This window comes from Antechinus flavipes, chromosome 4, assembly GCF_016432865.1.
Source record: "Antechinus flavipes isolate AdamAnt ecotype Samford, QLD, Australia chromosome 4, AdamAnt_v2, whole genome shotgun sequence".
Lineage (NCBI taxonomy): Eukaryota > Metazoa > Chordata > Mammalia > Dasyuromorphia > Dasyuridae > Antechinus > Antechinus flavipes.
Genome location: NC_067401.1, coordinates 442362155 through 442378566, shown reverse-complemented (window position 1 = coordinate 442378566; position 16412 = coordinate 442362155). Strand labels below are relative to the sequence as shown.

At 35.6% G+C, this 16412-nt stretch overlaps 1 non-coding gene across 1 annotated transcript; it reads left to right on the top strand.

Annotated features, from left to right (window-relative positions):
* The first annotated feature begins 13652 nt into the window (after positions 1–13652).
* LOC127563682 (U6atac minor spliceosomal RNA) lies at positions 13653–13785 on the top strand. Its single transcript, XR_007954119.1, has one exon. It is a non-coding gene; the product is annotated as a U6atac minor spliceosomal RNA (small nuclear RNA).
* Positions 13786–16412: the final 2627 nt, after the last annotated feature.

Genomic DNA, 16412 nt, shown 5'->3' with positions numbered 1-16412 from the left:
ATTCCATCCAAACCCCAGGGAATGCCATCTTAGATTTTGTGCCAGTTACAAATGGTATCTTCCACAAACCCAGATTTTTATTCCCTGTGGGAATATGAATTCCTCTTTTTACATCTGGAATTCATCTGTAGAACCACACAAAATTGGTAAGGAAGAAAGAATTTAGTGGAGAAAGTGATATTATGGACCAACCCACTCTGAGTTAGTTGAAAATGGAAAATTACTTGGAATCAGGTGAAGGAAAAATGAGAGACAAGTTTCACTATCTGACCAGTAGAGGAAAGGAGACTTGATCTGTGGAAGAGTTTTGCTTTTGGATTTAGGATCAGGATTTTAGTAAAAGCAATGGAGGCCAAGGAAGATTGGGAGTTCCTTTTCCCCCCACATTGAGAAGGGATCATTTCTGAGCATTTATTCAATCAATCAACTGATAGACATTTATTAATGGTCTACTATGTCCCAGGAAATGTAAGAGGCAAAAGACAATCTCCCTTTTCAAGGATCTCTCAATCCTATTGGGAGAGACAACAAATAAGCATACAAACAAACTATAAACAGGGCAAATAGGAGATAATTAAGAGAAAAAAAGCCGAATTAAGGTGAGTTGGAAAAGCCTTCTTGCAATAGAATTTTAGATGGGACTTAAAGAAAATCAGAAAAGCCTGTAGACAGAAATAAGGAGAGTATTCCAGATGTGTGGAATAGTCAGAAAAAACACACAGAACTAAGAGATAGAGTGCTGTTAAGAACCATGCCTAAGTGAAGGGGCAGGTCAATTTTTTGAGACCTTCCATAGCTGTGAATCATAAACTTGAAGGCATTGCAAAGCAGCCTGAACAGATGTTCCTTGTGGATTGGGAATGAAATAAATTGGAGGTGAGGGGAAAGAGGAGAGAGGTCAGACAATGCAACTGCCTCTCAGTTTCCTTATATCATCATCATCCTCTCACATGAAGAGATCCATTCTACAGGTCTGAGTTAGATCTCCAGCAGCCACTGGCAGGTGGCTCCCATATCAAACAGAGTGCCTTTTTGAGAGGCCAGGATCACTGTATCAAAGAGTATGGGCTAAGTTGTAAGGTGTAAGAAGACTGAAAAGGTAGGGGATGGGGTTTAGGTTTTCAAGAGCTTTGAATGCTAAGCAGAGTACTTTGTATTTGAACTTGGAGATAATAGAGAGCCATTGAAGTTTATTGAGTAGGGGGTAACTTGGTCAGATCAGCAGTTTAGGTAATTCACTTTATTGATTGAATTGAAGATGGATTGAAGTTGGAAGAAATGAAGCAGGCGAATCCTCCAGCATTCTATTACAATAGCCTAGGCAAGAGCTTATAAGGACCTACACTAGACTCCTTGTTTGTCCTTTCTCCAAGACCACCATAATAGAAGGGAGGTGATGCCATGACACCTCTGCAAGGTCACCTGCCTCACTTTCCCCTCCAGGGTCATCTGGATTCAGTGGCTAGATATAGATCAGTTTAATTGGAGATGGCCCTGGATGCAATGGGCCTTTTAAAGTTAAGGTTTTCAACAGGTGTCCTTTTGCTTTAGGCCACAACCATTCAGTGATTAAGGCTAAGTAGCAAATGGAGCAAAGAATCTCTTCTTTTACCTGGTCCAAAAAACAAACAAATCTAAATTAATTAATTAATTAATCTGTGAGGGGAAGATCCTAAATCCAATTCATTTGCATATCATGGTATCACGTCCCTTATGTCATTGTTCTCCAGGAAAAAGGAACAACTTCTGTAAGTAAAATTGGTCTGGAATTGGAAGACTTCTTCCCCTCTTTTCTTCTTGCCCTTCCTCCTTCTTTCTCTCCCTCCTTCTCCCCCTCCTTCTTCCCTCCTTCCCTCTCTTCCTCCCTCTCTCTTCTCCCTCCCTCCCTCTCTTCCTTTCTTTTCCTTCTTTGATTCCTGTCTTCCTCCCTCCCTCCTTCCCTCCATTTCTCCCTCCATTTCTTTCCTCTGACAAACAATCAATCTGATTCTAATTGCCCCCATCTGGTCATAGTTTGTGTCCTCCCTTATTCAGATGGAAAGTAAATAGCAGTCATTCTGCTTTGGTCAGAAACCCTGAGGGTTTTCTGTAGTGTGCTTTATAGAGCCCCCACACTGAGGTACCAAAATATACCATCCAGGATCTCGGGATCAGTCCAAGTCCTTGGTCTTAGAGGAAGAGTGATGAAGGCAGGAGACTCATGAAGAAGGTCAAAGATGGAGTCTATTTATTCCAAATTCTTTCACTCTTATATACCCTCATCCTTATATAACCAAAGCGACAGTGAGCACGCACTAACTATATACTGCACACATAGGACCACATAACAAAACTTGCTATTGTACATAATTTGCCACCTGGTATCACTCTTTCAGCTGCTATCACTCTGCTTCAATCTCAACACAGGTTATCACTGCCCCCTGACTTCTCAGGAAGGCCGAGAGCCCTTAGGAGAAATAGGAAGCCAAATCAGACATTGTTAGCAGGTTCCCTCTGGGATAAAGGGTCTTATACATGAGTTGTCCCCCACTGACTGTAACCCTCTACAATTTTGCTCTTCCAGATTTATTTATTTATTTAGATTTTATTGGACTGGGTGAAAAAAGAGATTCTTTGCCTCAATTGCTAGCAAACCTATAGCTAAGGAACACTGAATGGTGTGGCCTCATTCAAACTGAGACCTGTTTAAGGCCTTAGCTTGAGATGTCCCATTTCATCCAGGGTCATCTCCATTTGTCTCAATCTATTTCTTGCCATTGAATGCATGTGGCTCTGGAGGAGAAAGTGAGGCAGGTAACCTTGCCCAACTTTTCCTCCCTTACATCACTTCCCTGTAGTCATGGTCCTCTTCAAGAATGAAAGACAAAAAACAACAATATCCACATAGGATATCATACCCTTACCTAATAATCTAAAAATCATTTTCTTTTCTCTTTTGCACCTTTGAACTCTCCCAAGATATCTTGGAGTTTCCTGATCAGATTTCTTTGTTAAGGACCACACCTTAAACCAAAACCAATCTGATTCTAATTGGCCTCAATAGAACCTATTGGGTCATTGTTTGGGTCTTGATTGATTCAGATTGAAGGTAAATATACTAGAGTGATGGCAGTGTCAGAGAAGAGAAGGAAGACCATTTGAGAAATGTTACAAAGATGAAATCAATGGGCTTTGGCAACGAATTAGGAATTATTCATACTTATGGATAATCCCCAAATATAGAATAATTCCAAATTATGAAAGATGAGAGATAGTGAGGACCTGAGGATGATCATTCATTGCAAATCTTGAAAGACTGAAAGGATGGTACTGCCATATGTTCATCATTTGTTCTAGAAGAGGACCAGTGACTTAGGGGGCCAATGTCCTGGCTTTTGCATGAATTGGATTTTAGTGAGACAAGCTGCCCAAAGTCAGTAACCTCACTCTGTTCTTCAGGCATAAGAATCCAGCAACAAGACAAAAGTCAAAAACACTGGAAATGATCAATGTTCCCCTCTACAGGAATAGAGAAGGTCGATTTAACTATGGTTTAAAGGAAAAGATCATGAGTTCTATTTCAGACATGGTGAGGTGAAGATGTCTAATGGACATCAATTTTTGAGATATCTGAAAGGCAGGTGGAGATAAGAGATGGGAGGTTAATAAAGAGATAGATTAGAGTGATAGGAAAGTTTGGGAATGATCAGCATTCTTCTTATGTTTAGTCATGGGTGTTCCTCATATGGAATAGTAATCTGTAATCAAGTAGGCACCCAAGTGGCACAGTGATTGGTAAACCTAAGGAAAATCTAGGTTCAAATACTGCCTCAGATGTTCCCTGGCCTTTTTATCCTGATTAAGTTTTTTATCTGTAAAATAAGTATGAAAATAATTCCCAACTCATTGGGTTGTTGTGAGGCTCAAATGAGACAACACATGTAAAATGCTTAGTAAACCTTAAAGTGCTTTATAAAATTACTTGTCATTAATGTTGAGAGTCAGAATAGTGCAGTAGATAGAACATCAAGCTTATAATCAAAATGCCTACTTTCAAATATTGCACTTAACATATACCTGTGTGACCCTGGGCAAACACACATTCTCCTGACATTTCTGATACTCTAACTTATAGCTAAGTTGCTGATTTATGTTAACGGAGGATAATGATTACACTGATAATATTAGACACTAAATTTCCTTCTGTCCTTTCCCAACAAAAGAAAACAAAAAAGTACTTAGGAAGAGAAATTATTTCTAAAATATAAATAGATGTAATGGCACTGAAGTGATTACATCAAATAATGAAGTTCTATTTCATTGTAGAAATAATTGACAGCTCTCTGTGAAGAACTTTGGAATTAATTGTGTGAGAGGGGAGATGCTCACAAAGGAGTGCTTAGCATGGGGCAGCGTCATCAAAGAACCTCTGCCCTATAAATGAAACAGAATTGCAGTGGCTTAAAAGAAAACTGAAATAAATGCACAAATTTGGAAATATCTGCATTCCAAATGCTCATATGAAATATTAATGCCTAACTTATTATAGAGCCTTCCAAACTTCTGTTGGTCTGATCCGCCACAGTCAGACACATTGTACCTTGATCTCAAGATAATGATGTCATTTTGGTCCTCTTAAAGAATGAAGAACAACACAACAACCAACCAATCAACCAATTGAAAACCATGACCTCCCAAATGGATCAGGGCAGACCAGATTCTCTAATAAAGTTGTGAGATTCTTCTTCACTAGTCCAATTTTCTGGGTGTTTTGGACAAATCAAACCAGCTAAATGAAACTTTAGTGATGTAGCACAGTCCTGTCACAGTACTGATTGAAGAATTCAGAAAAAAATGAAAGTATATTTAGTGAATACTGAGATCAAAGAAAGTACAAGTTGAAGGGACTTCATCAATTACTTGTTAAAGTGCTGGGCTGGAATCAGGAAGACCTAGGTTGAAGTGTTCACTATCTGATGCTAGTTACTTGACAATAGGCAAATCATTTAGCCTCCCTTCCAAGGAGTCTTAGAACTTATTTTCATTTAAGTTTTAAAACAGATTTGAAAAGTGCATTTCAACATAATTGGTTAGTTTCATTTTTATTTTTTTTCAAAATTTATTTTTAATTTATTGAATGAAACAAGTATTTTCATAACTGCATAATAAGCAGATGAAACCACAAATCTATTATGTACAGCTAGCAATTCCTTTTAATTATCTATTAAAGTTATCATGTAAATTTATCTTTTTTTTCCACTACCTCCTCCAACTCTAGGGATGGCTGCCATAGACACAAATATGTAATTGGTTTATTTCAGTACCATTTCCTGGTAATCTTATACATTTTATTTTGTACATCGTTAAACATTATTTAGAGGATGGGTACATGAGCTTTATCAGATTCTAAAAAGGATGCATGATAAAATTTTAAGACTTTCTTCTCACTTAACATCTTTGAAGCTCAACACTGAAATCAAAAGGCTGGATTTGAGAGATGACTTCTACTTCAAATCCATGATCCTATTGGCATAGTACATCTGGAATTCTCAGAGGAATCTGTAATGTCCTTCCAAAAGGACTAGCTTCTCAAAATAGTTAGCTTTTGGATGTCATGGTTTTTTTCCTCCTCAATAATAAAGAGATGTTATCTAGCCAAAATATTTATGTTCATAGTCCTTTAGTTTTTAATCATCTTGTACTTAGATACTGATTTTCAATATCTATATTTGCTCATTCTCTTTATTAAAATTTGTTTTAATGATGATATTTAATCATTTCAAAACATTCCCAAATTGATTTGTACAGAGGGAAAACAATATCAAAATAATATGTACTTGTCTATAAAACTGCATTTTACTGTAATAGCTACTTCATTTTTAGACAATTCACCTCAATTTCTGAGCCAAAAAAGGGTATCTTTTATTGCATAGAAATGGCTTTCAGCCTGCAAATTAGCACTAATTACGGAGCAATTGGACATACTTTCCTCTCTCTGTGTCTTTCAACTGTAGGCTGAGGTCATTTTACAGACTGATAGAATGAAATGTCCTGATTTAGGCTCATTCTTTTTTTATATGTTGTCTACTTGACAAACACTTCCTTGTGAATGTTTATATATTAGAGGAATAGAATTGCAATTGTACTTTGTCTTATGTTATTTCTTCCTAGTTCAAATCAAAATACTAATTTGATATCACTTGCATATACATATCCATACACACATACATACCTCATAGATGCCACAAATTTACAGATACCTATAAATGTAAGGAAGAGCCCTTGCCAAAGATGAATTACCATTAAGTGGCTATGCAAAACCAACATCAATAGGCTATGAAAGAGTTTATTCATATATCTCCGAAACTCAAAGAAAAAACAAAACAAAACAAAACAATGGAACTCATAAAAGAATATCACATGGCATCCTAACAGTATGAGAACTTAGAAGCATGGGTTCCTTAAGAATTAATCATGTCAGGCTAACATAATTTCCTTTCTTGAAAGGGTTATTAGACTCTTCATTTCATGGTAATGGAATGATGAATGGTAGATATAAATAGGCTTTAGAATGTTAATGATGATTACTTAGATAAAAAAGTAATATAAAAACAGCATTACATATATATGTAGTATAAAAACAACATCACACACACACACACACACACACACACATATATATATACATACATGTATATGTAAATGAATGATTGGAAAAAATAATATTAAGAACCTATACTGTGCCATATACTGTGCTTAAGAGAAGGAATAGAGACAGAGGAGCAAAGATGATCTGGGAAGCTAAAAGGATGGTGACTGAAGTCATAATGAAACACAATGATATATTCCTTTCAGGAATAATGACAAAGTTGTTGTGATCTTGGTTCTAGTACTAGGAGGGTCTGGTGAAGTAATCAAGATGAACAGAGTGGAGAATGAAGTAAAACATAGCTGTGACTTGTCTGAAATTGCGTGCTAGTTGAAGAACATTTGGAAACATAAAACAGAAGTTTTGTTGACCAATGGATTGAAACCTCCAGGATGTAGCTTTTCTTCTGGAAACAAAGTGGATGGAGAGGTTGTTTAGAAGATGGCTGGACATATATAGAGTCAATTGAACCACAGCTGGGATCTGGGGCAAATTATGAGCCAAGTAAAGGAATTTCCAAATAGGACAGCAGAGTTGGAAGTGATCTGTTTATGTAATAAAGGGAAACACACGACAGATGAAAAGCCAAAAGCTACACTTTGAGCCACAATATATTAATTGGAATGAAAGAATATTATCATTGATATAGAGAATTCCTTATGAGGAATTGTGGAACATTTTCTGTTCCAATGAAGATTAGTGTCCAAAGTCATGTAGCCCATAAATATCAAAGGTAAAATTGAACACTTGTTTTCCTGTCTCAAAGGTCAGCTAATTTTCTACTACACGAATTTTCCTGGAAAGTAGTAAACACTGAACAAATTATTGCTGATTGATTACATATTTCTATATATCTGGATCTCTATCTGTAATGTGCATGTACATACATGTACATCAACATTACATATGTGTATACATTCATATATTGCTAATTAAAGTAGAACAGGAAATGGAAGTGCAAACAGAATGAAAGTAATCATAATACATACAATTCTTGCTTCATGTAAATTATCATTATGCAAATTTGACTTTATATAAATAAGCTTGAAAGAAATCTACATTCCCCCAAAAAAGCAACCCCAAGACACCTATGTTAACTTCACTGTACAGTACTAAGTTCACTCATTCTTTTTCTGTCTTGTGGCTAGGCACTCCATAATTCTTTCTCCTGCCCCTTAAAAAGTCTATGGATCAGGGGCTTGACTTGAGACTTTCCATACTCATAAAAGGGAACTTTGTCCCTCCCTGCCCATCTGCCAGCATGTCTTTGTGGCATGTATCCTGTTTTCACCTCTTTGTGTTTCCTCCTGTCTAAGTTTGGCCCCCATATCTGCTCCTGCCATCTCAGTTTTCTTCCCCTCTTGAACCATATGCTGGCCCGCTCTCTCCAATGGACTATGGTCCTATTTTTGACTCCCATCATCATTCTTTCCCCCATGACTAAGGACAAATGAGCAGTATTTAAAATTGTTTCATATAAAGGTCTATGGAACAGTCCACTTGTTAAAGCAAGAAATGCTTGTAGCTAAGATTCACCCAAAACTAGATTGAAAATAAAACCATCTCACCTACTTCTGAGGCACTTGAATCATGAAAGTGTTATCAAAATATGTAAGATAAGTTCATAAAAATATGTTTAAAAAAGCAAACCTCCTTTGTTGAGTGAGCCACATGATGTTGGAATCACAGGTCTAGATGAAGAATGCTGAATCATAGACCTACATTATTTATCCTTTGTCTACATGAACAATGAATAGATAATACCACTGAAAGGAAAATCAGCAGTTACTAGCCACAAAATGGCCATTTTTTTCTGACTTCTGCCTACACTCTCATTCAAAAAGAGAAAAACAAGATTAAGTATCACAAGCAAAATGAAAACTACTTCACAGTTAGTAGGGAGAATCTTTTACAGTCAGTTTGATTTTGTCTTAGGAGAGCTGTGATGATGGGAGGTGCCTATCATTCTGTCATGTGATCCCATATTTAAAATGAAAAGAAAGACATCACCCTGGCCATGGAGTGGTTTACCACTAAGTCCCTTAATGCAATTTGTGAACTTTGTTTTGTTTTGTTTTATTTTGTGCCCTGTTTCTTGTGTTCCATTCCCATGGTCTGGAGCACTTCTTCCTTCTATAAGTTTGAAATGAATTTTTAAAAATAAGCACTTGTACTTTGAACCATAAAACAAAATCCCAAACTGAAATCAAACAAAGGAGGTAAATTACTTTTAGTGCTCAGCAAAGAAACTTTTACTAGGTTATTTCCTGTTGTTTTGAAACTTGGAAAATCAATATAGAAACATATCATATTCTGAAGGCAGGTCATCTGTGCACTAGGTATTTTTAACAGGGGCCTTTGAAGGGGATACTTATGCCCCCTTGACATGAATCTACAGTTCTTTGCACTAAGTGTCCCCGTGAAACTACATTTTTGCTCTGGCTATCCATCTCAATGGTTATTACTTTTTACCGTTTCAGGCTCCCATCTTCTATTATAGATTCACTGATAGATCAATATGACAGTAGAAAGATAAAAGTCAGTTAGCTGTACATGTCTATTACAGGCCTAGAAATTCCAAAAACATTTCTTCAGGCAGGGTAGAAACCAACCACAGAACAGAGCTGTGATATGTCCAAATGGGTTGGGTGTTATTATTTTTTTTCTTTCGTTTTGTACAAATTCACATTTCTGAACATCTTTCTTAATTTTTTGAGGTCCTTCTGGGCTGCCAGAGAGAAAAGAGTGAGTGGATCCCTAGGGGGAAAATGATTTTAAAATACAATCTTCGCTTTTGAAAAAGAGAGAACAAAACACATTTGTTGCTACACAGAAGCAGTTTAAAAAAAAAGAATGCTGACATGTTCTGTTTCCAAACCATAGGCAAGCTGACTATAAAACCAAGTGATGATTCAAAGTCAGGATGGAAAAAAAAAAGACCTTTTCAATAGTGTAGTGGTGATGAGAATGAAGAATTTGGCTTTGGGTTCGCTAGAGATCTTAGAATCCCTCAGGACAGAATAACTCTAGATAATAATCAGCAACCATTTGGAGGAAAGGTAAAAACCTGACAACATATTTAAGGCATTGTCCACTAGATAGTATCTAATAACTACTTGCAGAACTCTGGGAATGCCTCAGAGAAGGAAGAAATGTTCAACGCAAGAGATGCCACAATTTAAAGGGAGCTTTAAATGAGGATAAATTAACACTCCCTAGCAGAACCTACTTAGTAGAGAACCCACTGTCTTATTAAGGTTGAAAACTTCATCAAAAGACCTTTGAGATACTCCCCTTCTAACTCCCCTTCTAACAAACATTTTCATGTGGACTCAAAAAAGTGTATGCTAAGAGAAGGAAGCTTAGTAAATATGGTTTCATTCTTGCTTACATATGATCAGACAAGTTTAGCTTCAGACCCATCACCAGTGCTATTAAATCTGGTAAGGCTGTGAGCTCTCCCACTTCCTATTGTAAATCATATGTTACAACTGGTTTTCCACTTGGAGGAACCTTTTAAAAAATGGTGGCCATCGTTCTTTGCTTTTCATTGAAGTGTTTTAGGAACAAGTAGAACACGAGTGATGGGATAGTTGAAATAGAGTACAGAAAGGGAGACCCAGGGCAGAATTTAAACATGGGAAAGTATATATGCAAACTTTACATCCTCTACAGACTCTCCAGAACAGAAAATCAAAAACATCCAGTTAATATCTCACATTGTGTTTTGTGACATTTCCTCCATCATTCTGTGTGCATGAGTAGTTCCACCTGCAGATATCTGGCTTATTTTTTGGAAAATAAGTATTAGGGTTACACACATTTTTCCTGATTGTCAGCTTTTACTTTCAGTATGCAGAAGACCAAACTTCTATCTATCCCTTAGTATAAATGTGCACATGTACATATACTTGTTGGTATATGTGTTTGTGTATATTTATAAATAGATCGAATGAGATAAAATGAAGAAAAAGAATGCTTGAAGATTTTGTACTTTGCTTAAAATTCTTCCTCTCCTACCCTAGGTCTCTAAAATATTCATATGTTTTGTAATTTACTATTTTTCTTTTTAGTTTTCATTTTAATCACATACATGTATATGTATATGTTGTCTCCACCTCCCAAGTGAACAATTTCCTCCATAAATGCAAATTAGCATCTTTTCTGTAACTTATATTCTTAAAAATTTACCTATTACCGGGGTCATTGAGTGTCAAGTGGTCTGCCTATCTCTGGTCACGTTACCAACATATGTCAGAGGACAAATTTAAACTCACATCTTCATGAATCTAACATTGGACCTCTATCCATTATCATATGGCTTCAGAGATATAGACATATAAAGACTTTCCATGTATATCCATATTATTTGCATGTGTGTATATTCATATGTCCTTTGCATATTTCTGCATGTGTATGTTTAGACAAAGAGACAATAAATATGCTGTGGTGGATTAAGTTATTCTTGGAGTCAAGAATACCTGAGTAGAAATCTTACCTCTTACTCATGCTGGCTGTGTAAGCTCAGCAAGTCACTTAATTATGAAGGATCCTAAGCAACCATTCCCTAAGAAAAGTTATGGAGAACATGCTGATGGGTATGGATAAAGAAAGTTTCTTCCCTTGGATGTTTTCTATATGAGGGCTTCTTAAACTTTTTCCACTAGCAACCCCTTTTCACTTGAGAAATTTGTACATGATTCCGATATGTAAAACATATACAAACTAAACATTTACTGATAAAAAATCATAATTTCATGAGCCCAATATACATTTGTGTGATTCCATATAGGACCACAACTTATAGTTTCAGAAGCTTTGCTCCATAACAATGAAATTACACGATGAGTTCCATATTTGGTTATGTGCGATATACACATATGTGTATATGTACACAAACATACATATACATGCATATCATGCATATGTATTTATTTATATTGTATTATATATTATACATAATCATTATATGTATATTGTACATATTGTATATGTACATTATGTCAATTGGACACACTTAAAATAGTGATGTTATTTTGATCTTTTTCAAGAATGAATGACAGCAGCCATATTAACAATAAATAACATGAGCATATTGTATATATATAGACATTACATATCTACATATAGGCATTATATGTAGATATATAATATTATAATGTTTTCCTTAATAGTCATTCAAGAACAAAGGACAAGAGCCATATTATGAATACATAACATAAGAATATTATATATATGCATTATATATAGTGTGCATATATATGATGTTATATGCACATATATATACATATATATAGTTGCTTAAGAAAAATAGGTATCAAGAGAACCTTGTACACAGTAACAACAAGATTATGTGATGATCAACTGTGATGGACCTGATTTTTCTTAATAATGTGGAGATTCAAGGCAAATCTAATAGACTTGAGATACAAAATGCCATCTGCATCTAGAGGGGGAACTATGGAGACTTAATATGGATTGAAATATAGTATTTTCACTTTTCATTTGTTTTTTTTTCCTTTTTCACTTTTTCCCCCTCTTTTGGTCTGAATTCTCTTCCACAACATGACAAATATGGAAATATGTTTTAAAGAATAGCACATATTTAACTTATGTCAGATTTTTGGCATGAGGAAGGTAAGGGAGGGAGGGAGCAACATTTGGAACACAAAATCTTACAAAAACAATTGTTGAAAACTATTTTTACATGATTTGGAAAATAAATGCTATTGAAAAAAATTTAAAAGCAAAATGAGCATCTTAAAAATGTTGCTATAATGTTAGTATAGTATTTTTTATGTTTAAGATATTTTCCATATGATTTCTCATTTGATCCTTACAACAATCAGTAAAGTAGGATAATATGACCATTTTACAAATGAGGGAACATAATGGTAAAGTGACTTGCTCACACTCACACAGATATTATATGCCTGAGGCTGAATTCCAACTCAAGTCATCCCTACTAATAATTCAGCATCTCTTGTAGTATGCCATCTAACTGCCTATATTATCAATTCCTATTTTGATGTCATTGCTACATTAGTTAGAGATTTAGAATTTGGACAGAATCTAGAACAACCCCCTCATCTCAGTAAGGAAACTGAGGCCTGATGAGATTGAATATGCACAAGATCAGACCACTAGACAAAGATTGGTGGCAGCTTCTAAAACTCTTCAGATTCCTTTCCATTATACTCTATTCTTTTACAAGCTCTTTTCTCCCATGAACTCTGTAATGCAGTTTCTGCAAGTGATATTACCCCTTTACTTCCCCATTTTTCAGAGGAGGACTTTGATTAATTTCACAGTTAGGAAGTGGCTGATTTGGGACTCCAACCCATCATTCCTTTCCACCATTTTGCTTTGTTTGAAAACCCTTGTAATAGATTCTATAAGGTGTATCAGAAAGCATGATTACTACCAAGGAAGATAAGAAATGAAAGGGCACAGGGTCCTCCATATGTTAAAGAGCATAATATTTCTGGAACTGTCCTACTTGGGTTCTTGTGAGTTCCAAATCAAATATGGCATTTTATAAAACTTAAAGTGTTATATACATTTTAGTTATTTTTTAAAAAGTGTAATGGCATTTTTCCTTAATTACACATCAAGGTGATTTTTGACATTCATTTTTATAAGATTTTGAATTTCATTTTTTTCTCTTTCCCTCAAAACCCTCTGCTTTTCCAAAAAATTGTGGGTAGTTTGATATAGGTTATAAATCTTATATCAGCCATTTTCCTTGATGTGATGGTGATTCAAGGATTACACATTAGCCTTTCCATTTGTCGGAAGATGTGGCTTACATTTTCATATTTTAAATCTTGTGGCTCTGGGAATAACTGGGTTTCATTATGTCCACATTCTACCCCCCGCATATTTCTTTCTTCTTTTTTTCCATTACAAAACATTTTGAAGATTATCCAGAGGCTTTTTGGTGGCCTCCCAAACAGCTGATGACATGAAGTCATCAGCATTTAAACTTGTTGGCTGAAAGATCTGAATTTGGCATTATTATTTTGTGTTATAGGGAAGGAGAGAAAATTAGAACTCCCCTTGATAAGTATGGAAGAACTCTTAGTGACCTTTACAGCATATGTATATCAAGTCAAGTCAACAAATATTTATTAAGTGTTTAATATGTGCCAAATTTTGCTAAGTTCTGAAATATAGATACAAGCAGAATAGAACAGTTCTTGTCCTTAAGGAGCTGAGCTGAATAGCTGGTGTGGTGTGAATAGCTGGATAGAGAAAGACATGTGGAAATCAGTAAGCAATCTGCCCTCCAGTTCTGTGATATTGAATTATAGGGCAAAGGAAAGGGAGAAAAAAGGCACACATACAGCTCTTAACATATGTTAAACTACGCTAAACACTTTTTACAATAGTATCTCATCCAATCCTACAACTCGGTAAGGTAAATGATTATTATCCTTATTTTACAAAAGAAAAAAAAAGAGAGAGAGAGAAAGAGAAGTTAAATGTTTTGGTCAGTGCCACACAGTTAATGTCTGAGGTTAAGATCTGACTTAAAAGACTTCCTGACTCTAGCTCTCTTTCTACTATGACACCAACTTCTTTTTTGGAGGAAGATAGGTGGTGCAGTGATTAGAACAATGGTTTTGGAATTAAGAAGATATGAGTTCAAATCCTATTTCTAATCCTTTCTGATGACATCTTGGGGGGGGGTGTCAAAACTAATGAGTTTTGCTTCTCCACAAATTATTAATCTTTCAGTGTGAGCATTTATATATCAGAAATGAGCAAATACTATACAGTAGGAGTTGATTATTATTGATTTTTAAGTCTTCTAGATTTAATGTCATGGAGAAAATATTAGCAATCAAGTTATAAATAAAATAATGAACACAAAATAAAATATTAACTTGAAAGTATGGCATGTGTATATATTTTTTTCTTTTTGGAGAACCAGTTGTTAAACTTTTCACAGTGCAATCCCATATGAGACTCTAGGCAAGTTATTTAATTCTTCCAACTTTTTTTAATCATCTCTTAAATGAGAAGGTTAGACTCCATGCCTTATAAAGTCTTATTTACATTCAGGAATTTTAATCAAATGATCACCTCCAGATAAACTCTCACAATAAATCTATATAAAGATCATTTTAAGTGCATCTCAATCCAAATGACCCAGCAAGAGAAAGACTAGAATTTGGATGGTCACAAGCTTTGCTGCTAAATTCCACCAATGTGTGCCTATTCACATGACTTCGTGGTGGAATTAGAGGCTGCTAAAATATTAAAAGGAAGCTGGTGAGAGGTTATTGATTGATCACCTCTAAAAGGAATATTTCATAATTTTAAATTCTAGATAAAATTAGCACAGTCCTTTCAATTCTTGCTAATGATCATGATGTTCCTTCCAATGTGGTGGGTATTTTCACTGGAGACTGAACATGAACATATATTCAAGGGCCTGGTCAAAGTCTATGGAGATCATGGATACACCAGCCAGATGAATCAAATGGAGAAGATGCTAAATATTGCTGCAATTGTTCACAATTTCATGCCCAGCTTACCTGGAAGGCAGGCTTGGCTCTAACTAGACCCATCAGCGGCTGTCTAGAATTTAATATTCTCCTGATAACAGCTCTTCTACTTAAAAAAAAAGAGGGGGGTGGAATGGGAAGGAAAGATGTGGCACAGGAAAAGTTTCATTGTTTGAAAATCTCATCAGGGCCATAATGAGAATTCAGGGAGGAAAAAAAAAAAAGAATAACACATTAGATCAAGTGGCAGCAAGTGCTCTGAATTATTCTGGGAAGTTTTAAAACCTGGGCTAGATGACATTATTTAAGTATTTATAAATGTCATATCATCTGTTATAGGAAAAGCTAATAGAACATTTCACAGACATTTCAGCTCCTTTCCCCCCACCCCCATCAAAAATTGCTTCTGTAATCTATTTCTATAAAATCGGCAAAAGTGGAAGCCGACATATTATGGGTCAATACCAGTGAAAGGGCTCTGCACAGACATAAGATTCACAGTCCATTAAGTTTCAGGTCGGCCCTGATATGGATTCCTCTGATGTATTACTATTATATCCTATTTTTGTTGACTCAGTTACTATGTCAGCAAAACCAAACATTTTGGCTTGTGGCCCAGCATCAAGCTGTCTATGGAGGATATGTTTTTGCCTCTACCTCCATGACAGTAATGAGGAGCTGCCATTAGTCTGATTTGCATAATTGTGTGCTTCCAACTTAGACTCCGTGTCAGTAGGAGACAACTTATTGTGATGAGACCCGCAGCATATTATCTGTTTTGTGCAATCAGCATTTATTTATGTAAATTCCATCATTACAAAGGGTCATTTTCCAACCTTCTCCCATGAAATCATATTCTCTGCCAATAACCAGGAAGAAAACACCATGGGAAAACAACTGGGTATATTTTGTCATTCATACAAAGCTTTTGGTCAAGAAGGTGGAAAGGGTCCATTTGGTTGTTGTTTCTTTGCATAAAATCATATAGAAATCAATGATCATCTAGTCTAGACTACACTATAACATACATTCCAAGTAGTCATTCTTTTTTCACTTGAAGACCTCCAGTGCAAAGGAATATCTATTACCCATTCCACCTACAGTTCACACATTTCCAAGGATTTGAAGAGTTTTCTCTTCCCAAGTTTAAATATTCCCATTTCTTTAACTGATTTTCATGTGACAGAAACTCAAGAACATTCATCATTTTGATTGGATTTCCTCTAGATTTTCTCTGCCATCCTCATGTCCATCATGGTAAATAGAAATGA